The sequence below is a fragment of the Setaria viridis genome, chromosome 5, assembly GCF_005286985.2.
Source record: "Setaria viridis chromosome 5, Setaria_viridis_v4.0, whole genome shotgun sequence".
Classification (NCBI taxonomy): domain Eukaryota; kingdom Viridiplantae; phylum Streptophyta; class Magnoliopsida; order Poales; family Poaceae; genus Setaria; species Setaria viridis.
Genome location: NC_048267.2, coordinates 21792906 through 21819378, shown reverse-complemented (window position 1 = coordinate 21819378; position 26473 = coordinate 21792906). Strand labels below are relative to the sequence as shown.

Genomic DNA, 26473 nt, shown 5'->3' with positions numbered 1-26473 from the left:
CACTACGTGGAGCTTGAGGCGATCGTACGAGTGCAACACGGAAGTTGTCGAAATCGCAGCTACTTCTCAACCACCCAATCCCATGCAACAAGTCTTCACAGCATCAAAGAAACTCAGCCCCGCATAACTCAAAATCCTAGAAAACAAGTCGGGATCGACTAAGGTGAAACCAGCAAGCGAAAAAAACTTCAAACCCATCGACCTCCAGATTGGTGACTCATCCCAGATAGCCCTGATTGGAACAGGGCTATACCCTAAATAGGAAAGCACGCTCGTCAGTTTCCTTTGGGCTAACCACGGCATCTTCGGTTGGAAGCTAGCTGACATGCCTAGTGTGTCCAAGGAGCTGATCGAGCATTCATTAAATGCCGACCCCAAAGCTACCCCAAAAAGACAACGACTACGAAGGTTCGCCGAAGACAGAAGAGATGCAATCAAAAAAGAGCTAGCCAAACTACTCGCAGTAGGGTTTATCAAGGAGGTTTTCCACCCTGATTGGCTAGCCAACCTTGTACTCGTTCGCAAGAAGAACAATGAATGGATCCTGTACGTCGACTACACAGACCTCAACAAGCATTGCCCAAATGACCCCTTTGGACTACCCAGGATTGACCAAGTAGTCGGCTCCACAGCTGGGTGTGCATTGCTCTGCTTTCTCAACTACTACTCGGGCTATCATCAAATAGCCCTCAAAGAAGAGGATCAAGCCAAAACAGCTTTCATCACCCCGTTTGGAGCATTTTTCTACAAAACAATGTCTTTCAGGCTAAAAAATGTTGGTGCGGCCTATCAACGTGCCATCCAAATGTATTTCGAGAAGCAACTACACCACAACGTAGAATCTTATGTAGATGACGTAGTCATCCAAATAAGAAATCCAGATGATCTATTCGCAGACTTAGAAGAAATCTTTGCAAGCCTACGAGCGTTTCGGTGGAAACTCAACCCTACAAAATGCGTTTTTGACGTACCCTCAGAAAAATTACTTGGATTCATCATTAGCCATCATGGCATTGAGGCCAACCCAGAGAAAATCTCTGCCATCACAAATATGCAAGCTCCAGCTGGCATCAAGGATGTGCAGAAGCTTACGGGCTACATGGCAGCCCTCAATCGATTCATCTCAAGACTTGGAGAACGTGGATTGCTCCTTCTTCAAGCTACTCAAACAACAAGACAAGTTTCAATGTACAGACGAGGCAGACAAAGCCTTCACACAGCTCAAGGATTTCCTATCAAAACCACCAATCCTCACGGCTCCATCTCCAAATGACGACTTGCTCCTATACATAGCTGCTGCTACTCATGTTGTCAGCACAACAGTAGTAGTCGAAAGGTCTGAACCAGGCCACGTCTACAAAGTCCAGAGACCCGCCTACTTCGTCAGTGAGGTACTAACCTCCAGAACAAAACCTCCAGAACCCAACTGAGAGATCATGATGATCAAAGTTGACTGGAGATTACCGTTCATCAACTACATCAAAGAACAAAAGCTATCCTCCGACAAGGACCAAACTGAACAAATCTCACGACGAGGCAAGAGCTATGTTCTAGTCAGAGACAAGCTCTACAGAAGGAGCGCATCTTTAGGAATACTCATGAAATGTGTCACCCAAGAAGAAGGTCAAAAAATCTTGGAAGAAATACACAAAGAAATATGTGGGAATCATGCCTCTTCACGAACGATCATAGGCAAAGCTTTCAGAGCAGGCTTCTACTGGCCCATGGCACTGGTCGGCGCAAAACAACTAGTCTGTAGATGCCAAGGCTGCTAATTCTTCGCCAAGCAATAACATGTCCCCGCCTACAAGCTCATCACAATACCTCCCACATGGCCCTTTGCATGTTGGGGGCTTGACATGATTGGTCCACTCCCAACTGCGTCAGGAGGATTCAATCTAGTACACGTAGCTATTGACAAGTTCACCAAGTGGATTGAAGTCAAACCCATCACTTGTCCCAAGGCCGACCAAGTCCTCGACTTCCTGGATGAGATCGTACATTGCTACAGCTTCCCCAACAGGATCATCACTGATTTGGGATCCAACTTTAACAATCACAACTTCTGGGAATACTGCGAGAACAACGGAATTGATGTAAGATATGTCTCTGTCGCTCACCCAAGGGCCAACGGCCAAGTCAAGCATGACAACGGCATGCTACTCGAAGCTCTCAAGAAAAGGCTGCATGCCATCGGCAATACGAAAGGAGGCAAATGGCTCAAAGAACTACCCAATGTTCTTTGGGGACTACACACTCAACAATGCAAGCCTAGTGGGTACTCTCCCTACTTCCTCGTATATGGGTCAGAGGCCATCCTCCCTACAGACGTCATGTGGCAATCTCCCGCAGTTGAGCAGTATGATGAAGGAGTATCAGAGGAAACAAGGCACCTAGACCTAGACAGTCTGGAAGAAACAAGATATGCAACACTTGTTTAGTCAGACAGATATCTCGATGGGCTACGACACTATCACGACCGTAATGTCAAGGAACGTTCCTTTAATGTGGGTGACATGGTCCTCAAATGCATTCAAGACACATCAGGGCTGCAAAAAACTCAACTCGCCATGGGAAGGTCTCTACGTCATATCCAAAGTCACAGGGCCTGGATCGTACCGATTACAGGAACTCTCAGGCGAAGAAGTACCAAACTCTTGGAATATAGAGCATCTGTGTCGCTACTACCCGTACCAGATTACAAGACATGTACTCGGGTCCTTACCCACAGTTTATTAAACAACAAAGTTTTTTGGCAAACACTACCTATCTTTGCCTCCGCTCGGCTATTCACAGCCACTCAAGTTCTTCAGCTCTGCAAGCCCCAGCACTTCGCCTTTGACTTGATTCCATCAAGTCCCTTCAATTTATCACAACTCATCGGCTATTCACAGCCACTCAAGCTCTTAAGCTTCACGAGCCCCAGCGCTCCGCCTTTGACTTGATTCCATCAAGTCTCTTCGAGTTATCACAACTGATCGACTATTCACAGCCACTCGAGCTCTTTAGCTCCGCGAGCCCCAGTGCTCCACCTTTGACTTGATTCCATCAAGTCTCTTCGAGTTATCACAACTCATCGGCTATTCATAGCCACTCGAGCTCTTCAGCTCTGCGAGCCCCAGTGCTCCACCTTTGACTTGATTCCATCAAGTCTCTTCGAGTTATCACAACTCATCAGCTATTCACAGCCACTCGAGCTCTTCAGCTCTGTGTGTCCCAACACTCCGCCTTTGACTTGATTCCATCAAGTCTCTTCGAGTTATCACAACTTGTCGCCTATTCACAGCCACTCAAGCTCTTCAGCTCTACGAGTTTCAAATGCTCCCTCGCCGACTCGTCTCTACAAGTCTAAGTGGCTTCACAAAAGCCACGACTCAAGTCATTCCACTTATTGGGATACAACGCTCTACCCACGACTTATGATAACAAGGCATGACTACGGTGCTAGTCACTTGTTCTTCAAAAGTACAAGACTGTCGCAACCATCAGTCAAGGAGTACTCAAACTCACTTCATTTCATACTTGCACTTTTTGGATTAACGAAACTCTGCAGGCTTACAATCGACTATCCAATATAGTCGGAATATACAAAGTACAATATAATTGCACAACAACAACTGCAAGAACCTACCTACTGGCAGTTACAACAGAAGTCTCAGGCTTCTACTATATCACAAGGGTACAATTGAGCCTGGTGACCGCTCAATTACAAAGGTGCAAGCAGTGTCAAAAGGCGAGACCTGGACATGAGGAAGCTGCGCAATAGGCAGTTGTACCCTTGTTCCTCATCTTGACAACCGGAACACCAGATAATCCTTCACCGCTACTCCCTCAACAGCGATAGGAAGAGTACCCAACACAGGATTAGGAACAAAAGCACCAGGAAGACGAAGTGCACTCCCCGAAGCTGCTCCTTGGATAGCTTCAGTGTACAAGTCCTTACCGTATGCCACACCTCCACCTCTAATCAGGGAGCCGGATAAAGACCGTGGAGCTCATCATCCTTCACTTGCAAGTTCCAGCACGAACTGAGCTGGATCATGAGTTGCAAGATGAGGCACGTGGCAAACCCTCCTACGAGGATTCTTCTAGCATCGCGGCTATCCCTACGAGCGTGACAGTATGTGGAGGGAATGTGGTACTAATCTACGAGGAATCTTCTAGCACCGAGACACTCATTGGAAGCTCTTTACTATCAAACAACAGCAACCTAAAGCAAGCCATCGCTATACTAAAGGGCATAATCCTGATCGAGTACCTAGGGGCTCATTTATAGTCGAAGGATTGGAACTGCCAACTGCTCGCAATTACTGCTCGCTCGTAACAAATAGCATCAGATGCTGACAAGGGCTAGACAGATGACTTAACTCCACGCATGTGACTACACTAAGCACAACGGACAAAAGTGAACAGTGTGCCCGTGCACCCTCTCAAGTACGAGGCAATAATAGCTACAGTACTCTCATCAGCAACTCCAATAATCGAAGACCACACCTGATACTACAACTACTCGATTCCTCGGATTTGTTTTCCCGACTACGAGGTCAACCGACAACTCTTTAGGAAAGATCATCAATCACGTCAGAATTTAAATTGCTCGACAGAGCAAAATTTGCAAGATAATTGTTCGAGTACATCCACAAGTATTCGACAAAAAATACAACATGAGTTCAAATGACTAGGGTTCCTCCAAAGATATGAACTCGGTCATCCTCGCTGCAATAGGCTCAGCCTCTTCAAGATACTGCGCATAGGCATCCTCTGTGTAGTTCCGAGCAATACCATCTCCAGCCGCTGACAAGTTTGCCCTCAGGTAATACGACTTGACAACTGCGAGGACTTGCTTGCAGACAGTCTTGCAGAGTTCACCGACTCTACCTGGGGCAGCTCTTAGTCTCTCGACCAACGAGCGAGGCTCAGCATCATCTCTAGGTGGAGCAATAGCATTGACTGCGTCCTAAGCAGCACTAGTCAACTCTTGGAGATCACCTTACAGCTTCTCCATAGTTCTAGCATGACCTCTACAGGACATCATAGCCAATGCCAGCATCACTCCCATCTAATGCTTTTTCTCTTTCTCGCGCTCATAAGCCGCCTGAGTTTCAGCCAATGATGCCTTAAGGCGGACAGCCTCATGGGCTACCCGGTCGTGAGCATTTCTCCAGTCAAGCAGTTGGCTACTCACAGTGGCCTCCTTGCCTTTGAGCTCTGCATCAAGCAACACACAAATTAGAGAAGAATCTATGACTACGATTAAACATACTCAACAACTACGAGTACTCACCCTGATATCTCTGATTCAAAGATCTATAGCGATTCTCCAGTCGCTCCTGGAGGACTTCGTGATCGCTCCTGGAGGACTTCGTGATCGCTCCTCTCAATCGCAAAAGACTTTACGGCCTCCTCATGAACTCTCAAGGAATCCATAACGGTGACACTCTTCCTCCAATTGCACCACCCGCTGTGTGGTTTCACTGCGCTCCTGAAGAGCTCGAGTATTTTTCTGGGCGTTATCATACAGATCCTACAACAACGCATCACAAGCATCAAGACTTGTCAAAATATAATTACTCGAAGAAAATGAGCTATATACGCACCTGAAAGCTCTAGATAGATCTCTTGATCTCCGACTCTGGTGGCAGCTCGAGTACCGGACCCCCAGTGCTCTTGACAACTTGAGGATCCGGCATTTTACTCACAACAAACCCTGGAGCAAAAATCAAGGTTAGCTATTGGGTATAAGGGAGCTTCCCCTCAACAGCATCTCTACTCCAGTAACATACCTGTCGCGCCGGCTTCGCCTACTCTATCACAACAATCAGCGCCAGGGCATTAGCTCCAGTCACACTCACAGTCGACGCAACTTCAGCCATTGTAGGCGGCACACCTCTAGAACTCTCGGGGACTGTAAGGTCCTCCACTGAGCGGATGACCTCCTGCAACATAGTCATGGTAGCACCCACGACACTTGCATCTTCGATCTCAGGTGCATCATCCATATTCAAGCCGACTACGGGCCCAGGAACGGAAGTCAACAGACCAGCCTCAAGCTCCACCTCCACCTCGATGGGAATAATGTCTTCGGCCTCCCTGAATTGATCAAGTCACAAGATTATCATTCGGCTGCAGAGTACAAAAATCATCAAACAAAAGAAAAAACTACACAAGTCCTTACCAGGCTGATCGCGGTGGCAGACGAACACGCCTCTTTTCGACTACCACCGGCTGGTCACTCGGTACTGGCTCCACAGGGGCCATAAAAGGAAAGTCCTCCACATTCTCGCTAAGTTCTGAAAGAACCAAGGTTGAGACTACGTACGCACGACTACCAGACCAGATCGCGTACTCATCGCCAGTAACATCCTCGGGCAACGAGGCGTTAGCAGCTACTTCTGGGGTCTTCACAGTGTCCACCACATCAGCCGACGGCTCTAAGACCTCATTCACCGAAGTCGTGGCCTCATCACCTACTGGGTTAGTAGCCTGCCCGGGGGCTCCTAGCTCGGAGGCTCCCAGCTCGGGGGCTACTGGCTCGGGGGCTGCTGACCCTAAGTTTGATGGCGCCTCCTCCAAGAGCAGCTCTCTAACAGCCTTGACACTTGCAGCCGCATCTCTAGCAATCATGACTACCTCAGCAGAAGTAGCCTCATCCTCACCAAAAGTCAAGTCGGTGGCCTTTTCAACACACAGACTAATATCATCAATATTCTGCAAATAATATGACTAAGTCAACAAGAAACTCAAAGTACTCAAACAATTACAACGCACGACTATGTACCATGGTACTTCGCGACTCATCGGGGGTCAAGTCCGAAGCAGCTGCAGTATGCTGAGTAGCGGGTTTCTTCCGCACTACTTGACATTTCTTAGCCGGAGGAGCGGAAGATGCATCTTAAGTTTTACCCTCAGCTACCTCCTTATCCTCGGAAGGCGTGGGCAAGAAACCAGCCAACACCTGGGAAGTACTACTTGTCAACACAATCAACCGACTACATCTTCCGACTACACAAATGAACAAAGAGAAGCAAAAATACCTCTGCTGGTCCATCCCAACCGTCGAAGTGTCAGAGGACTCCTGGGAGTACTGGCACTCCTTGATAGTTCTCAAAGAACTTACCCAACAACGCCTCCACATCGTCGTCGGATATGCCTTCAAGGAACATACGTGACGGGTCATCAAAACCAGTGTACTTGAAGCCCCAATGATCACGCTGCTGCAGGGGCTATACTCTGCACTTGAGGAAATTGGCAGCTACATGGTTCCCAGTCAACCCTAATGTTTTCAACTCGGCAATCTGCGCTGACAAGTCGGCAATCTCACAGGTATCCTCAGGCTCCATTACCCAGTTGTTCGCATATTTCGGAGCATGGCCGGTGACTACTAGCAAGACGGGATCATGGTTCCCAATATAAAACCATCTCGTTTTCCAATTGTTGTGGGAATCAGGCAGGTCGTACTTGAGATACGCACCCAAGTTTCTCAACTGAAACCCAGCTCCACCAAATACTTCTGTCCTAGTCACACTGAGTTGTGGCTTACACCGAAACAACTTCCTAAACAAGTCCAGAGTAGGCAGAGTACCCAAGTACCCTTCGCACAAATGTACAAAGATAGCCATATGCAGCACACTATTTAGATTCAAATAGACTAGCTGAAGATTATAATACTCGAGAATACCTCTGAAGAAGTTAGAGGTAGGCACCGCCAGGCCTCTCTCGACAAAGTGAGCTAACATCACTGTCTCCTTGGGGTGTTCCTCGAATTGCCATGCATTTCCATATGTGGGCCTCCACTCAAGCTCCACCTTTGGTTGGAGCAGCTTCGCATCAACCAAGGCTTGAACCGCCAGCTCCTTTATCACAAAATGTTGCCAGGTGGCTCCAAGAGGTGGCGGTGCAGTCTGGTTCGTCGGGCCACACTTGGGTGCCGACAACTCAGGCTCTTTGCCCTTCTTGGATCTGGTTCTCCTCTTGCTGGTGGTTGTGGCCTCCCCCTGGATCTTCTCAGGCTTCTTGCCCATCTTCTTGGTGCGCATCAACTAATCTTGAGGAAAAAAGGGGGTGAAAAAGGCCGCAGCGATTTCTCTTCAAAGCTTGGGCGAGGCAACAATGGCAGCGGCGGCGCAAACAGAAGTAGCGGCATTAGGGTTGCAAAAGGGTCCAAATTGCAGATCTGCTAAAACAGGCGTGCTAAGAATTAGCGCTGGGCCCCCCTATTATATCAGCAACATTTTCGGGATCCACCCGTTAATCAAGCAATGGTCAGATACGGCGCAGGTTTACCACCAGATAGTGTCCAACGGCTACTCTGACCGAAACATTGATCCCTTCACCGACTACAAGTAGTCGCCCAAGTGCTCGAGGGCTGCGTATACCATACCCGTTGTGTAAAGTTTTCTTTTTCTGAAGACTAAGATAAGTCAAAGTGAAATTACAAGTTTGACCCTCAGCCTGATTCTTCGATTCAACCTAAGTCTTGGGGGCTACTCCATAGGGAGTGCGATTTTCATCACACTACCATATAAAAAGTGTCAAGACAAAAGTTACTCGAAGCAAACATCGGGAACTGCTAAGAGTACCTTCTAGTCACGGACAGCTCCAGTACTGGAAAGTTGGCTGCAGCAAGAAGTACTCGAGGAGCACCAGGAGACTCGGGCGACATTCTTCAAGTACACGAAACTGCTCATCTCGACTACAAAGTACTCGGGGGCTTGTCGGCTGGGCACCCTCGGTCCCACCAGAAGACTTGTGCGGACCCGCTCAAGGGAACGTACCTGAAACCTACTCGAATATGAAGATTAGTATGTAGGGCGCGTAGGCTTCATGGACTCCCCGAAGACTAGCCGGGTCAAAAGGAAACTACTCTACTGAGTTAGAGTAGGACTACGTAATGTACTTGACTAGGACTCCTGCCCTGTAACCCTGCTCCCCCGACTATATAAGGGCAAGCAGGGACCCCCTCCAAACAACAAGTGCAACTCGACACAAGTTCAATACAGCCAACACACAGGACATAGGGTATTACGTGATCTAGTGGCCCGAACCTATCTAAATCGTGTTCCTTACATCACCATCGACTCCTTGATTCTCGATGACACCCATCACACAAAAGACCACCTCGGGTACTCCCTAGGCGGGTTGCCGGTCTAAAACACCAACACCCCTCCCCCCCCCCCCCGACTACTTCGGTATGTTCCAATCTAGGGTGGGGCATAACTCTAAAAAACTTTCAAATCAACTGGAAGTGTGGCTGAATGTCAAGAAAATCTTTGCAGAGATGCACAAAGATCACAATGTGCAAAATATAATTGGGGTTGAGGTGGACTAACTCCAGGTTGTGGTACCTCAATAGGCCCCAAAAAAAGTTAGACAATGGGAGAGCCAGCCCGTGCTCAAAGAAGTGCGCAAATATGACTATCTCATTGTTGAAGCTCTCTATGGGCCACGAATTGTCGTGGGCCTCCCTCCAGTAGGCTAACTCCTACTCCTGGAGGAGATCAGCATCCACTAGTGCCTGGATATCTGCCTCCTTCATCACTGATTTCTTCCAAGTGCAAGCCTGATTCGACAGTGTTTTAGACTAGCAACCCGCCTAGAGGGTACCCTAGGTGATCTTTTATGCGGTGGGTGTCATCGAGAATCAAGGAGTTGATGGTGATGCAAGGAATACAATTTAGATAGGTTCGGGCCGCTAGATCACGTAATACCCTACGTCCTGTGTGTTGTTTTGTATTGAACTTGTATCGAGTTGTGTTCTCTATTTTGGAGGGGGTCCCTATCCGCCCTTATATAGTCGGGGGAGCAGGGTTACAGGGCAGATTGTACAAGTCCTAGTCGAGTACGTTTTACAAAGTCGTACTCAAACTTGGTAGAGTAGTTTCCTTCTGACCCGACTAGTCTTCGGGGAATAAATGAAGTCTACACGCCCTACAGGGTGGTCTTCATGTCCGATTAGGTTTTGGGTATGTTCCCTTGAGTGGTCTGTAAGTCTTCTGGTGGGCCTAGGGGTGCCTAGCCGACAGGCCCCGAGTACTTTGTAGTCGAGAGAAACAGCTCTGAGTACTTGAGGATGTCGCCCGAGTTCCTCCTGGTGCTCCTTGAGTATTTCTTGATGCGGCCAACCTTCGAGTACTAGTGCTGTCGCGTGACTGAAAGGTACTCTTATTAGTGCCCGATGTTTGCTTCGAGTAGTCTTTGCCTTGAGACTCCTTTTTTGGTATGGTAGTGCGATGACAACCGCACTCCATATGGAGTAGCCCCCGAGCCTTAGGTTGAATCGAAGAATCAGGCTGAGGGTCAATCTTGTAATTTTGCTTTGAGTTGCCTTAATCTTTGGAAAAAGAAAACTTTATACGCAGCCCCGGAGCACTTGGACGACTACTTTTTAGTCGGTGAAGGGATCAATCTTTTGGTCAGAGTAGCCGTTGGTCATTATGGTGGTAAATCTGAGTCATATCTGACCGTTGCTTGATTAACGAGTGGAATCCGAAGATTTTGTGGATACAATAGGGGGGCCCAGTGCTAATTAGCGATACGCTTGTTTTAATATATCTGTAATTTGCACCCCTTTCTTGCGACCTCAGCACCGCTTGCTCCTCCTTGCACCGTCGCCGCCATTGTTACTCTTGCCTATTCCTTAGGAGAGAGATCTGCTATAGTCCTTTCCTTCCTCCTTTTTTTCTCAAGATCAATTGATGCGCATCAAGAAGATGGGAAAGAAACCCGAGAAGATCCAGGGTTAGGTCGCAACCACCAGTAAGTTAAGATCCAGATCCAAGAAGAGCAAGGAGCCCATGTTATCGGCGCCTAAGAGTGGCCCAACGAATCAAACTGCACCACCTCCTGGGATCACCTGGCAGCATTCCATGATGAAGGAGCTGGCGGTCCACGGTTTGGTTGATGCAAAGCTTCTTCAACCAAGGGTTGAGCTTGAATGGAGGCCCACATACGGGAATGCGTGGCAGTTTGAAAAGCACCCCAAGGAGACGGTCATGCTTGCTCATTTTGTCGAGAGAGGACTAGCGGTGCCTACTTCTGACTTCTTCAGAGGTATTCTCGGGTACTATAACCTTCAGTTAGTCCATTTGAATCCGAATGTTGTGCTACACATGGCTGTCTTTGTACACTTCTGTGAAGTGTACTTGGGTGTTTTGCCTAGTCTTGACCTTTTTAGAAAATTATTTCGCTGTAAGCCGCAACCCAGTGCGACTAGAACAAAAGTTTTTGGAGGGGCTAGGTTTCAGCTGAGAAACTCTAGTGCTTATGTTGAGTATGATCCACTCGATTCTCATGGTGACTGGAAGAAAATGTGGTTTTATATTGGCAATCATGATCCTATCTTGCCGGTAGTCACCGGCCATGCTCCAAAGCATACGGATAACTGGGTGACCGAACCCGAGGATACCCCTGAGATCACTGACCTATTGATGCAGATTGCCGAGTTAAGATCATTGGGTTTAACTGGGATCAATGTGGCTTCTAGTTTCCTCAAGCGGAGAGTTCAACCCTTGCAGCAATGTGCTCATTCGGGCTTCGAGTACTCGGGTTTTGATGACCCATCGCATATGTCCCCTGAAGACATATCCGATGACGATGTGGAGGCGTTGTTGGGTAAGTTATTCAGGAACTATCAAGGGGTGCCAGTACTCCCAGGAGTCCTTCGTTAGTTTGATGGTTGGTATGGACCAACAGAGGTATTTTCTTCTTTCCTTTGCTTACTTTGGGTAGTCGAAGGTGTAGTAATACTTTCTGAGTAACAATTGTTGTCTTGTGGTTTGCAGTCCTAGGTGCTTCTTGGTTTCTTGCCCTCGTCATCTGATGGTGAGGAGATTGTTGTGGTTGATACTAAAGATGCTCCTTCTCCTCCTGCCAAGAAACACCGAGTAGTGTGGAAGAAAGATGCTGCTCAACATATTACAACTTCTTTGAGTTTGACCCCTGGGGGATCGCAGGGTTCCAAGGTGCTAGTTGCACGTTGCCTTCGAGTATTTTTTTTTTGAGTTTTTCGTTGACAATCGTATTATTTGCAGAATACTGACGATGTTAGTCTGTGTGTTGAAAAGGCTGCCGAGTTGACCTTTGGTGATGATGAGGCTACTTTTGATGAAGTAGTTATGCTTGCTAGAGACGCAACTACTAGCATCATGGCTTAGAAGAGCCGCCTATGGAGGTGCCGCCTTTGAACTCGGGATCAACTGCCGCTGAGCAGGTAGCTTCTGCACCAATAGCCCCCGAGTTGGTAGCCCCCGAGCAGGCTATCAAGTCACTAGGTGATGAGGCCACAACTTCTGATGGCAGATGCTCTGAAGACACCAGGGATGGCTGCTGACGCTTTGTTGTTTGACAATGTTGCCGATGGTGAGTATGCAATCTATTCTGGTAGTCGTGCGTACGTAGTCTCAACCTTGGTTTTGTCAGGTCTTGGTGACGGAGTGGAGGACCTTCCTCCCGCAGCCCCAGTGGTGCCGAGTATCCAGCCGGTGGTAGCCAAGAAGAAGCGTGTTCGTTTGCCACCGCGATCATCTCAGTAAGGGTTTGTGTAATATTTCCTCTTGATGATTTTGTACTCTGTAGTCAGATTATGATCTTGCGACTTGGGTGATCCAGGGATGCAGAAGACATTATTCCTTTGGAGGTGGGGACGGAGGCTAATCCGCCAGCTATACTCTCTAGGCCCATGGTCGACTTGACTATGGATGATGCACCTGAGATTGACGACGCAAGTTGTCTAGGTGCTACTATATCCATGCTTCAGGAGGTTATCCGCTCAGTAGTGGGCCCGTCAGTCCCCGAGAGTTTTTCAGGTGTGCCGCCTTCAACGACTGAAGTTGCGTCCACTGTGAGTACAACTGGTGCTAAAGCTTTGTCTCTAGTTGTTGCAACAAAAGTGCGTGAAGTCGGCACAACAAGTACGTAGATGTTTTTTGGAAGGGGTACTCTCTTGTTTCTAGTGGCTGATCATGGTTTGTCTTCAGAGTTTGTTGTGGGTAGAGAGCTGGAGCTTGAAGTTGCCAAGAGTACTAGTGGTCCAGTATTCGAATTGCCACCAGAGTCGGAGATTAGGAGAGTTATCAAAAGCTTTGAGGTGCGTCATAACTCATTTTCTATCTTTTTGTGTTTTGACAAGTCTTGACGACTTGTTTTGTGTTGAAGGATCTGTATGACAAGGCTCAGAGAAACACTTGAGCTCTTCAAGAGCGCAGTGAAGCCCTGCAGCGGGTAGCGCAACTGGAGCAAGAGTGTCACCACCTTGCAGATTCCCTGAGAGTTCATGAGGAGGCTGCCAAGTCTTTTGCAATTGAAAGGAATGATCATGAAGTCCTCCAGTAATGATTGGAGAGTCGTTATTGATCTCTGAACTAGAGATATCAAGGTGAGTACTCATAGTTCTTGAGTATGTTTGATTGTAGTTGTAAATTCTGATCTATGATGTTTTTGGCGCAGAGCTTAAAAGCAAAGAGGCCGCTACGAGTAGTCAATTGCTTGATTGGAGAAATGCTCAAAATTGGGTAGCTGACGAGGCTGCCCATCTTAGGAAAGTGTTGGCTGAAACTCAAGCGGCCTATGAGTGTGAGAAAGATAGGAAGAATCGGAATGGAGTGATGCTGGCGTTGGCTATGGTGTCCTGCAAAAGCCATGGTAGAACTATTGAACGGCTAGAAGGAGATCTTCAGGATTTGACTGCTGCTGCTCAGGATGTAGTCAACGCCAGTGCTCCACTTGAAGATGATGCTGAGCCTCGCTTGCTGGTCGAGAGACTAAGAGCTACCCCGGGTAGAGTTGCTAGACTATTTAAGACTGTCTGCAAGCAAGTCCTTGCAGTGGTCAAGCCGTATTACTCGAGGGCAGACTTGTCGGCGGCTGGTGATGGAGTTGCCTAGAACTGCACAAAGGATGCCTATGTGCAGTATCTTAAGGAGGCTGAGCCGATTGCGGCAAAGATGTCTGAGTTTGTATCTTTGGAGGAACCCTGATCTTTTGAACTTGAGTGATATTTATTGTCGAGTACTCGTTGGTGTACTTAAACAATTTGCCTTGTAAATCTTGTTTATTTGAGTTCTGTGATCGATGATCTTCATTTGATTGGCTTTGTAGTTGGGAAAACAAATCCGAGTAATTGAGTAGTCGTAGTATCCGGTATGCTCTTCAATTATTGGAGTTGTTGTTGAAGGTACTGTGACTTTTATTGCTTTGTACTTGGGGCGATGCACGGGTGAACTGTTCATTTTTGTCTTCTATGCTCGGTGCGGTCACGAGCATGTAGTTAAAGTGTCTATCCGTCGTTTGTCAGTGTCTCAAGCTGATCGTCACAAGCAAGCGGTAACTCTAAGTAGTTGGCGGCTGTGGCCCTTCAGCTATAAATAAGCCCCTGGGTACTCGACCAGGATCGTGCCCTTCAGTATGGTGATGGCTTGCTTTAGGTTACTTTTGTTTGATAGTAGAGACCTTCCAAAGAGTGCCCCGGTGCTAGAAGATTCCTCATAAATTAGAGCCACCTTCCCTCCACAGACTCCTGCACTCGTAGGGATAGCCGCGATGCTAGAAGAATCCTCATAGGAGGGTTTGTCGCGTGCCTCATCTTGCAAGTCCTGATCCAGCTCAGTCCGCGCTGGAACTCGCGGGTGATGGGTGATGAGCGCCGCGGTCTTTATCCGGCTCTCTGATTAGAGGTGGAGGTGTTGCATACAGTGTGGATCTGTGCACTGAAGCTGTCCAGGGAGCAGCTCGGGTAGTGCACTTCATCTTCTTGGTACTTTTCTTCCTGATCTTTGTCGCCGTCAAGGGAGCGGCGGTGAAGGAATTCCTGGTGTTGTCAGGGAAGAGGACCAGGTTATGGCTGCGTATTGCGTAGCTTCCTCGTGTGCAGGTCCTGCCTTTTGACACTGCTTGCACCTTGGTAGTCGAGAAGTCACCAGGCCTGTGTATCCTTGTGATATAGTAAAAGCCTAGGACTTCTATTCTGACTGCCAGTAGGCAACTGCTTGTAGTCGTTGTGCCATTGTGTTGTATTTTGTATACCCTAGCTTCATTGAATAGTCGAATGTAACTCTGTGGAGCTTTGTTAATGCAAAGGATGCAATTATGAAGTAAACTTGAGTACTCCTTGTCTGATAATTGCGAGTCTTGTGCTTTTTTTTGAAGGGTAAAAATGACTAACGCAATAGTCGTGGCTTGCTGAAGCCGTTTGTCTTGTAGAGGTGAGAGTATTGGAACTCAGCTGAAAAGCTTCAAATGGCTCGACGAGTTGTGATAACCCAAAGATACTTGATGGAATCAAGTCGAGAGCGAAGCGTTGGGGCTCGCAGAGCTGTAGAGCTCAAGTGGCTTGTGAATAGTCGACGAGTTCTGATAACTTGAAGAGACTTGATGGAATCAAGTCAAAAGGTGGGGCGCTGGGGCTCGTAGAGCTATAGAGCTCGAGTGGCTATGAATAGCCGACAAGTTGTGATAACTTAAAGAGACTTGATGGAATCAAGTCAAAAGTGGAGCGCTAGGGTTCGCAGAGCTATAGAGCTCGAGTGGCTATGAATAGCCGACGAGTTGTGATGACTCGAAGAGACTTGATGGAATCAAGTCAAAAGCGAAGCGTTGGGGCTCGCAGAGCTGTAGATCTAGAGTGGCTGTGAATAGCCGAACGGAGGCAAAGTGTTTGCCCGAGAACTTTATTGTTTAATAAACTGTGAGTGAATACCCGGGTACATACCCTGCAGTCTGCTATGGGTAGTAGTGACACAAATGCTCTATATTCCAAGAGTTTTGTATTTCTTTGCCTGAGAGTTCCTATAGCCGGTATGATCCACGCTCTGTGACCTTGGATATGACGTAAGGATCTTCTTATGGTGAGTTGAGTTTGTGCAATCCTGATGTGTCTTGGGTGCGTTTAAGGACCATGTCACCCACGTTGAAAGAACGTTCTTTGACATTACGATCATGATAGCATCGTAGTCCATCAAGATATCTGGCTGACTGAACCATTGATGCACATCTTGTTTCTTTCAGACTATCAAGGTCTAGGCGTCTTGTTTCTTCTGATACTCCTTCGTCATACTGTTCAACTGCGGGAGACTGCCACATGATGTCTGCAGGGAGGATGGCCTCTGACCCATATACGAGGAAGTAGGGAGAGTGCCCAGTAGGCTTGCATGGTTGAGTATGCAGACCCCAAAGAACATTGGGTAGTTCATTGAGCCACTTGCCTCCTTTCGTGTTGCCAATGTCGTGCAACCTTTTCTTGAGAGCTTCGAGTAACATGCCATTGGCATGTTCGACTTGGCCATTGGCCCTTGGGTGAGCGACGGAGACGTATCATACGTCAATTCCGTTATTCTCGTAGTATTCCCGGAAGTCGTGATTGTTGAAGTTAGATCCCAAATCAGTGATGATCCTGTTGAGGAAGCCATATCGATGCACAATCTCATCAAGGAAGTCGAGGACTTGGTCAGCTTTGGGACAAGTGACAGGTTTGACCTCAATCTACTTGGTGAATTTGTTGATGGCTACGAGTACTCGATTGAACCCTCCTAGCGCAGTTGGGAGTGGGCGTATCATGTCAAGCCCCCAGCATGCGAAAGGCCATGTTGGAGGTATTGTGATGAGCTTGTAGGCGGGGGTATGCTGTTGCTTGGCAAAGAATTGGCAGCCTTGGCATCTGCGAACTAGCTGTTTCGCGTCGGCAAGTGCCATAGGCTAATAGAAGACTGCTTTGAAAGCTTTGCCTACAATTGTTCGTGAAGAGGCGTGATTACCACAAATTCCTTTGTGTATTTCATCCATGATTTCTTGGCCTTCTTCTCGGGTGACACATTTCATGAGTATTCCAGAAGATGCGCTCCTTCTGTAGAGCTTGTCTCCAACTAGAACATAGCTCTTTCCTCATCGTGAGACTTGTTCGGATTGGTTTTTGTCAGATGGTAGCTATTGTTCCTTAATGTAGTCGATGAATGGTGATCTCCAGTCGACTTCGATCATCATGATCTCTCGGCTGGGTTCTGGAGGTTTTGTTGTGGTAGTTGCTGGAGTAAATTGTTCTGGTATGGAGGTCTTGCGAAGCTCGTGTACAAAAATCCCTCCTGGAACTTCTGCACGTGTTGAGCCCATTTTGATAACACATCAGCAGCTACATTGTTGTTGCGGATGACATGGTGGAACTCTAGGACTGATAACTTGTTTTCTAGCTTGCAGACTTCCTTGTAGTAGGCGTCCATGTTTTCCTTGTTGCGATCCCAGTCATCATTGACTTGGTTAATGACGACTAGTGAGTCACCATATACCAGTAGTCGTTTGATTCTGAGTGAGATTGCGAGACAAAGACCATGTAGTAGTGCTTCGTACTCGGCTTCATTATTTGAAACTTCCCAAAAGATCTGGAGAATGTATTTTAGTTGTTCACCCTTTGGAGAAATTAGGAGCACTCCTGCGCCAGTGCCTTCAAGCTTGAGGGAATCGTCAAAGTACATAACCCAATATTCTGGCCTTTCGACTGGTATTCGTACATGGTTTTCCCTCCACTCTGCCATGGAATCAACCAGAGCTTGGGATTTGATAGCTGTTATGGGTTTGAAGTCTAGAGATAGAGCTCCGAGTTCTACCACCCATTTGGAGATCCTACCCATTGCATCCCTGTTGTGAAGGATTTCGCCCAGTGGGAAGTCGGTGATGACGGATATGGTGTGTTCTTGAAAGTAATGTCGCAGCTTTTGTGAAGTAAGTAGGATTGCGTAGAGTAGCTTCTGTACCGGTGGGTACTGGGTTTTGGAGTCCGAAAGTACTTCACTGGCGAAGTAGATGGGTCTCTGGACTTTGTAGACATGGCCTGGTTCAGACCTTTCGACTACTATTGTTGTGCTGATGACATGAGTAGTGGCAGCTATGTACAGGAGCAAGTCTTCATCTAGAGATGGAGCCGTGAGGATTGGTTGTTTTGACAAAAAGTCCTTGAGCTGTGTCAAGGCTCTGTCTGCTTCCTCTGTCCACTGAAACTTTTCCTGTCTTTTGAGTAGCTTGAAGAAGGGTAATCCATGTTCTCCAAGTCTTGAGATGAATCAATTAAGTACTGTCATGTAGCCTGTGAGCTTCTGCACATCCTTGATGCCAGCTGGAGCTTGCATATTTGTGATGGCAGATATTTTCTCTGGATTGGCCTCGATGCCACGGTGGCTAATAATGAATCCGAGTAATTTTCCGGAACGTACACCGAAAACACATTTGGTAGGGTTAAGTTTCCACCGAAATGCTCGAAGACTTGCAAAGGTTTCTTCTAATTTTGTGACTAGATCATCCGGATTTCTTATTTTGACGACAACGTCGTCTACATAAGCTTCTACGTTGCGGTGTAGTTGTTTCTCGAAACACATCTATATGGCGCGTTGATACGTTGCCCCTGCACTTTTTAGTCCAAAAGATATTGTTTTGTAGCAAAATGCACCAAACGGGGTGATGAAAGCTGTTTTGGCTTGATCCTCTTCTTTGAGGGCTATTTGATGATAACCTGAATAGCAGTCGAGAAAGCAAAGTAAAGCACACCCAACTGTGGAGTCGACTACTTGGTCAATTCTAGGTAGTCCAAAGGGGTCCTTTGGGCAATGTTTGTTGAGATATGTGTAGTCGACGCACATCCTCCACTCATTATTTTTCTTGCGCACGAGTACTGGGTTGGCTAGCCAATCAGGATGTAAAACTTCTTTGATGAACCCTGCTGCGAGTAGTTTGGCTAGTTCTTTTTTGATTGCATATCTTCTATCTTGGGCGAACCTTCGTAGTCTTTGTGTTTTTGGGGTGGCTTTGGGGTCGACGTTTAGTGAATGGTCAATCAGCTCCTTGGGCACACCGGGCATGTCAGCTGGCTTCAAAGCGAAGATGTCGTGGTTAGCCCAAGAAAGCTGACGAGCGCATTTTTCTATTTAGGGTCTAGCCCTGTTCCAATCAGGGCAGTTTTTTATGAGTCACCAGTCTGGAGATCGACAGTTTTGAAGTCCTTTTCGCTTGCTGGTTTTACTTTCGTTGATCCTAACTTGTTTTCTGGGATCTCGAGTTCTGTGGGGCTGAGTTTCTTTGAAGCCGAGAAGACTTGTTGCATGGGGCTGGGTGCTTGAGAAGTCGTTGCAATTTCTACAGCTTCTGTGTTGCACTCGTATTCGCCTTAGGTCTCCCCGTAGTGTCAACTCGCCCTTAGGTCCCGGCATCTTGAGTACCAGGTACACGTAATGTGGTATGGCCATGAATTTGGCCAGGGCTGGCCTGCCGAGTATGGCGTGGTAAGAAGTTTCAAAGTCGGCGACCTCGAACCTGATGTACTCGGTTCGGTAATGTTCCTTGGTGCCGAAAGTGACTGGTAGGATGACTTGTCCTAGTGGTATAGCCGCATTTCCTGGGACAATCCCATAGAAGGAGTCTGTTGGAGTGAGCATGTTAGTGATGTCGAGGCACATTTTCCTTAGTGTTTTGGCAAAAATGATGTTGAGTCCGCTTCCACCATCGATGAGTACCTTGGTCAGTCTTGAGCCTGCAATGATAGGGTCGAGTACTAGAGGGCAATGTCCTGGTTCTGAGAAACTTGTCCATTGGTCCTTTCTGCTGAAAGTTAAGGGTACCTCAGACCATTTGACTGGTGTGGGAGCTACTGGCTGGATAGCCATAATCTCTTTGAGTACTAACTTATTAGACCGCTTGGATGTGGTACCCGGGATTCCACCAAAAATGATGTTGACTGTTTTAGAGGCAGTCTGGAACTCGCCTTCACCTTCGTCATCTTTGTTGACTTTGCCCTTACCCTTGTCCTTCTTTTGAGCAAAGACTTCGGGATGGGGTGGTGCAGGTAATTCTTGCATTACTTGGCGCATGCTGTAGCAATCTATCATTGAGTGTTTGCTGTTCGGATGCCATGGGCATTGTTTCTTGAGTAACTCAGTGAAGGAGGGCCCATCATGGCATTTGTGTGACCCTTTTTTGCCTGAGTTGGTCATAGTTGCAACAGTGTTATCAGGTTTGCGCTTGCAATTCTGATTACCCGGGTAGTTGTTTCTAGTATCATTGTTTCAGCTTCTGTCTTGCTCATGAGTGTTGTTGTTGTCACGACCACGGTTGTGATGAGAGCCAAATCTTTCATGTTCTTTATCTTCTTCATCTGCCCATTGTTGTACCATGATTTTGAGATCTTTGATGGTGGCTGGTCGACGCCTGCCAAAGTCCTGGTATGTTCAATGATCATAAAGGCCATTTTGAAAGCACTCAATGACGTCTGTTTTTGAAATGTCAACTATTGTAGCTTTCTTTTCAAAGAAACGTCGTAGATAGTCGCGTAGTGTTTCACTTTCTTCCTGTTTGACTTGACTTAAATCAACTTTGTTGCCTAGATGAGACATGGAGCCCGAGTAATTGTTGGTAAAAGCCTTTGTCAAGTCTTCCCAGGAGTCGATGGATCTGGGCTTGAGTGACTCAAGCCATGTTAACGGTGTAGGTTCCATGCATATGGGGAAGTGAATGACCTTTGTATCATCATTGCTCCCGGCTGCTTGAACTGCTAGTGAGTAGCACCGTAGCCATTGGATTGGATCTTGCTTGCCATCATACTTGGTGATCCCTATTGGCTTGAACTTTTTGGGTAGTTTGGTCCTCATTACTCGTGTGGTGAAGGCGGGGAAATGGTTATAGTCATCGACTTCGCGTTCGCGGCAACGGTTATTATTGATGACCTCTCTTAGGTCAATAAAAATTGAAGCTTTGCGATCAGCTCTGTAGTGATGAGGGCTCTTTGTAGAGTTAGTGCAGGTAGCTTCTCCTGCATCCTTATTTTGCCTTGGGATCTCGCATTCCTCTCTGTTTTGCCTTTGACTATGTTGCTTTGGCTGGTTGACTACTTCGTTACTTTTTCTTGGGGCCTCGCAATGGCCACCGTGGACTGTGATGTCTCTGCTGCCATTTTGATGGGCCGAGTTGCGAGGAACAGATGGGATTGGAGATTCTTTGTAGAGTAATTTGTAAGCTTGCTCTGCAAATTGTGCTATTAACCTGTTGCCTCGTTCTGCGAGTTGTGGTGCTAACTCGTTGTCTCTGTCATGAGGTATAAGAAATGATATGAGATTGATTGAGGCAATTGCTGCAAGTGGAGTGTTGTGCTCTCGAGCTTGCACTGCGTTGAATGCTCTTTCGAGGTTTATGATAGGAATGTTTGTAGCTAGTAGTCGGCGACGATCTGCTCAAGAAGCATTGCGTGCTCTTCTTTGATTTCTTTGTTTAGAAGTTTCATCTTGTGGGGCGTTAGCTGATGATTCGTCTTATGAGATGTCATCGAGTTGTGTAACTCGTCGAGGAGTTCTCTGGAGGCTAGCGCCCGCATCGTTGTTTTGTGATGTGATGATAAAGATTTCTCTGTCCGGGTAGTAGCTTCCAGAGCTTGATGTTGCAATCTCCATAGTTCTTCCTTCTTCGTATGTTGAAGTAAGCGGGATGCCTTCCTGATACGGGAGGTTGTCTATGTGAGCGACGAGGCGTGACTCGTGATCTTGGGCTGTGAAAGATGGCTTCATTTCAGGCCAATAAACGAATCTTTCATGTGGGGTTGAAGTAATTACTAAGCCTTGAGCTGGGCCTAATAAAGGGATCTCTTGGATGTAGTCCGAGTCGTAGTCGCAGTCCTTGACTGACTCGGGTTCAGATTGGATTCGAGTGAGAAAACCTTGGTGGACCATGGCCGTGTTGCGGAGTCCGTGCGGGAATCGACTTCGAGTTGAAATCGACTTGCGGGATAACTTGGGCGTCAGCCTGTGTGGGCTAGTCCGAGTCGAGGTCGAGTCCGAACCATAGTCGATCTCGTTGTCGTTGACGTTGAAATTTTGAATTTTCTTGGCGAGATCCTCTGTTTGAAGAAAAATTCTCGTCGACGTGCTTCTTTTCCTGGTTGCCGATGATGTGGTGTTGAAAAGATCCAGTGCCTTAAGCGATGCAAAGCCAGAAGCCAAAGACGAAGGTTGCGCCCGCCTTAAAGGAAAAAACAGGCTTGATGACGACTGGTGCCATCGATCTCGCGCGGAGAAACTCGGCGACTTCCTCTACCTAGCGCGCCAACTATCGATGTTTTAGACCGGCAACCCGCCTAGAGGGTACCCTAGGTGGTCTTTTATGTGGTGGGTGTCGTCGAGAATCAAGGAGTCCAGGGTGACGCAAGGAACACGATTTAGACAGGTTCAGGTCGCTAGATTGCATAATACCCTACGTCCTGTATGTTGTTTTGTATTGAACTTGGATCGAGTTGTGTTCTCTGTTTTGGAGGGGGTCCCTGCCCGCCCTTATATAGTCGGGGGAGTAGGGTTACAGTGCGGATTGTACAATTCCTAGTCGAGTACATTTTACAGAGTCCTACTCGAACTCGGTAGAGCAGTTTCCTTCTGACCCGACTAGTTTTCGGGGAGTAAATGAAGTCTACGCGTCCTGCAGGGTAGTCTTCATGTCCGATTAAATGAAGTCTACGTGCCCTGCCGGGTAGCTTCATGTCCAATTAGATTTCGGGTAGGTTCCCTTGAGTGGGTCCGTAAGTCTTCTAGTGGGCCCAGGGGTGCCTAGCCGACACCGTCTGATCCGTCTTGCCGTACTTCGGTGTCGGCAGCTGGAGCTCTTTCTCCTTCTTGGTGGTCTTGTGCTTCTTTGTCTCTGCCTCCTTGCTAGACGATGCTTTCTTCAGTGCCACTGCCACACAGATCTTCTTGCGCATAAGCACGGGGCTAGGCAGTGGAGGAGGAGGGCACTTGAGCTCGAGAATGGCAAGTGGTGGCGCTAGGGCTACAGTGCAGGAGATGAATGGGCGCAATGGCTTGGGTGAAATGGAAAGGGATGAGTCCCTCCATTATTTAGAACCGTGGCACAGTTAACCAAGAGATGAAAATTACGGGGAATATTCCATTTTTAAAAAACTCTCAGTTTTTGCTGGAACAATTTCCAATTTTTTTGGAAAAGATAAGGTTACTGAAGTCGAATGGTCATGTTGACCAAAGGTTGACCCTTATACCCCAAACTAGTCGTGTAACGGCTCGGGGGCTGTGTGCCACGTGCCCATTGGACAAAAAGTTTTTTTTGGATTTTAAAGGAAAAAAAGATGTGAAATTAAAAGATTGAACCTCAGCCTGATTCTTCGATTCAACCTAAGGCTTGGGGGCTACTCCATATGAAGTGCGATTTTCATCGTACTTCCATCTAAAATTCAAGATTCAAGATTCAAGACTAAGTCAAATGAGGCTTGAGCACCTTCTAGCCGCATGGCAGTACTCGAGCGCATTCAAAGATCCAATCCGATGGAGTACTCAAAGAAGCACACCACAAACTAGTTAGAGACGTCTACAGAAGTACTCAGGACTGCTGCATTTCACTAAAATGTACTCGGGAGCTTGTCGGCCATACATTTATGAGCCCACCGGGAGGCTTGGACAATCCTAGATACGGGGTTGTATACTGAGAGGTGTCAGACATGAAGACTACGACGCAGGACGATATGGTCTACGTGAAGGATAAGAACTAGTCGAGGATTAGAAAACTACTCGTAGCAACTAGAGTGGAACCTCTAGTCGAATCCGACTAATACTCTTATAAAATAACCGACCTTACCCCAGCAACAGTAATACAAGACGAGGCAAGGACTCCTCCAAACAACTTCAATCAATACAATTTAACCAACACACAGGACGTAGGGTATTTCACGACATAAGTGGTCCGAACCTGTCTAAATCGTGTGTTCGAGTTCATCTTCGAGTTCCTGATCTTAGCAAGCCCCACGCATAAAATACTACCTCGGGTACCTTCTCAATAGGTTGTCGGATCTAAACACCTACACTGTGTAGCCATGCTTATCCCCGATGTCCTCTTCGTGCTCATCCCCGACCTTTACCTCGCGGATCGCCTCTGCGTGGAATAGAGAACTGCCGGCCTTCGGTTGATTCCAACTTTTGCAGGTAAGGAAACACACTCATGCCATCCTGCAGTTTTCATTCCTGTAAGATAATTCAATCGAGTTCGTTGCGAAGTTTGATCATCACGCATGAATATGATGAAATTGGTGACCTACAGTCATGTAAATTCCGGCAGGACTTCCTGATCTAGGTCTGTAGTTGTTCCGCTCCTATCAGTATTGATCAACATCCAGTTATTTGAAATAAATTATCTAGGATGGGAATACCCTTTTGCTACATCCCGTACCCTCTTGTTATAGTCCCTACTTTAACCCTATGGTCTTTTTTAGAGATCCGATCATTTAGTTTTCATTCTCAATGCGACATGTATGCTTCTTATTGAAGTTGCACTTTGCAAAATACCAATTACCAATGAATTCAGAATTATTTGGATCTCTTAAGCTGTCATTGTGAGACGAAGATTGTTAGTGTTTGCTTGCATCTCTGACTTGGTACCCTACATTCAGATCAGCTAATTGACTTTCTGGTAGATGTGAGGATTTGAAGTTTAAAATGTAAACTGCCTTTAAACAGGAGCTCCCTTGTTGATTCTATCTTGCCAAAGTTTGGATTTCCTTTACCTTCAGATATAACTGTTGAAAGCAGCTTGTTAAAAAATTCTTTAGCAGATGGAAATGGAATATCAAGAATCAGGTTATCAACACTCTCATAATTTCAGTTTCGATGGAAAGCTTGCAGGTTTTCAGAACAATGCAAGCATGTCAGAAAAACTGCTGCTACTCAGTAAGTATAAGCTATAACCTTTACATTGTTGCTAAAGCATTTCACTGCCTTTTATGGAGGAAATTAAAGAGGCCTTGTTTTCCTGTGCAGAGATCATCACTATTTTTTTCTCTCTTTCATCCTGCTTACCAAGAAATGGTATGTATGTCTTGGTTAACATACTTCAAGAGAGAAAAATTCTTTAAGCTAAACAGCTTGCAATGCAGCATACAAATGATGATATATCCTGTGAATGCCAACACAGATGATGATATATGGAGCTAATCATAAGGGAAACTGTGAAGCGTGCACTCTTCTGCCATGTTTTTCTGTGTTTTACATAATTTTCTATTCTTTCCCTAGGAAAGAAACCTGATTGTGCTTCTTCCATTTTCCTATCATGTTCGATTGTGGGGATGCTAAGTGCATCGATCTGTACTAGGATCAGGGACACAGGAGGCATGTGTAACTGTCCATGGCAGCATGAGGATCTGGGATATCTGATAAGACTTTTTCTATATGACTTTCTTTTAAAACTCCATTTGTCTGCTGCACAAGGAGTATGGGACATCAGAGACCACATGTAATATGTCCAACAATGGAAAATTAATTTCGTGTAATGCATTGTAATTGGAATTAGCTCATACGACATGTTGCTTCAAGCTGAAAACAACTTTTTCATGACAATTATGTACTTCTGATGTATCCCTGGTCATTACTTATCTGTACACATGAATAATTTTGTCAAGAATCTGAAGACCATCATGATTATTTCTGAAGCATCTTATTTGTGAGCACCATATGATGTTCTCTTTCAAGCAGGTGCAGATCAAACTCACAAGGTCAAAGACCTCAAGTAGATAGGTCAGCATATAAAACCATACTGGATCAGATGTCCTAAGCTATCAAATTCATTGACATTGCTTTAAGACACCATAAGAACCCCAACCTGGCACCGTATGTTTTGAAAATTAGCATGATGAACCATCACAATTTATTGCTCTGTTTAAATTTGCATAGTGCATATTCGAATCTATCAAACAGTTACCTTTGAGTGGGCATCATTTCCTTATGCACATAGCCTTTGGCTGAATCTAAAGGTTGATCTCTTCCTAACACTTGGCCATATATCTTAATTTAGTTAGCAACGACATCTTTTTACTCCATCTAGTTTGGGTTAGCATCTTTGGGTGACCTTTGGCACAGATTTAGTTTTTTCTTCATTGAAATCTCTCAGGTTTTTAGATTGGTTAATTATCGGTTTTTGGTTTAGAAGAATAGCATTCTAGCATAGTAGCAAGTCACAGATTTTTTTCCACTAATTGGTAACTGAAATATAGCGTGGTTGCAAATAATTTTGTTGAGTGGAGGTACAGATATCTTTTTCTTGTTCTAATTCTTGGGTGTTTTATCGATCACCTCGGTAAAATTCAGTCTAAAATATATGTTTGGATGTAGCATATGGTATAGTTTGTTTTGGAGGTTTATCTCAAGTATCATGATTTTTTCTGCCTTTGGCCAGTGAGGGAGAGGGAGATGGAGATGGAGATGGAGATGGAGAGAGAATGATAGAGTTGTTCATAAAACTGTAGGAGAGGGAAAGGGAGAGGCATAAAACTGAAATTAAGTTACTGCTTGCACTTGGAGCTTCGAATAGAGCTTTCCATTCCAGTGATATTTCATAAGTACCAATGTAATTGATGACGAGAGTTATCCAAAAGGTCAAAAAGCAATTTAGGTATCAACACTGTCTTTAATAGATTTTTGAAAACATTTTTTTTAAACAAACATTTTTTATTTACAGGATTTTTAAAGAC

The 26473-nt window shown here is 46.3% G+C and overlaps 1 long non-coding RNA gene across 2 annotated transcripts; it reads left to right on the top strand.

Moving 5' to 3' along the window:
* The first annotated feature begins 23759 nt into the window (after positions 1-23759).
* LOC117859002 (uncharacterized) lies at positions 23760-25302 on the top strand. Of its 2 annotated transcripts, none has more exons than XR_004641081.2 (4): positions 23760-23936; positions 24560-24677; positions 24768-24815; positions 24922-25302. It is a non-coding gene; the product is annotated as an uncharacterized lncRNA (long non-coding RNA). The 2 variants fall into 2 exon arrangements; XR_004641080.2 differs by having other exon boundaries at positions 23770-23936; positions 24563-24677.
* The last annotated feature ends 1171 nt before the right edge of the window (positions 25303-26473 follow it).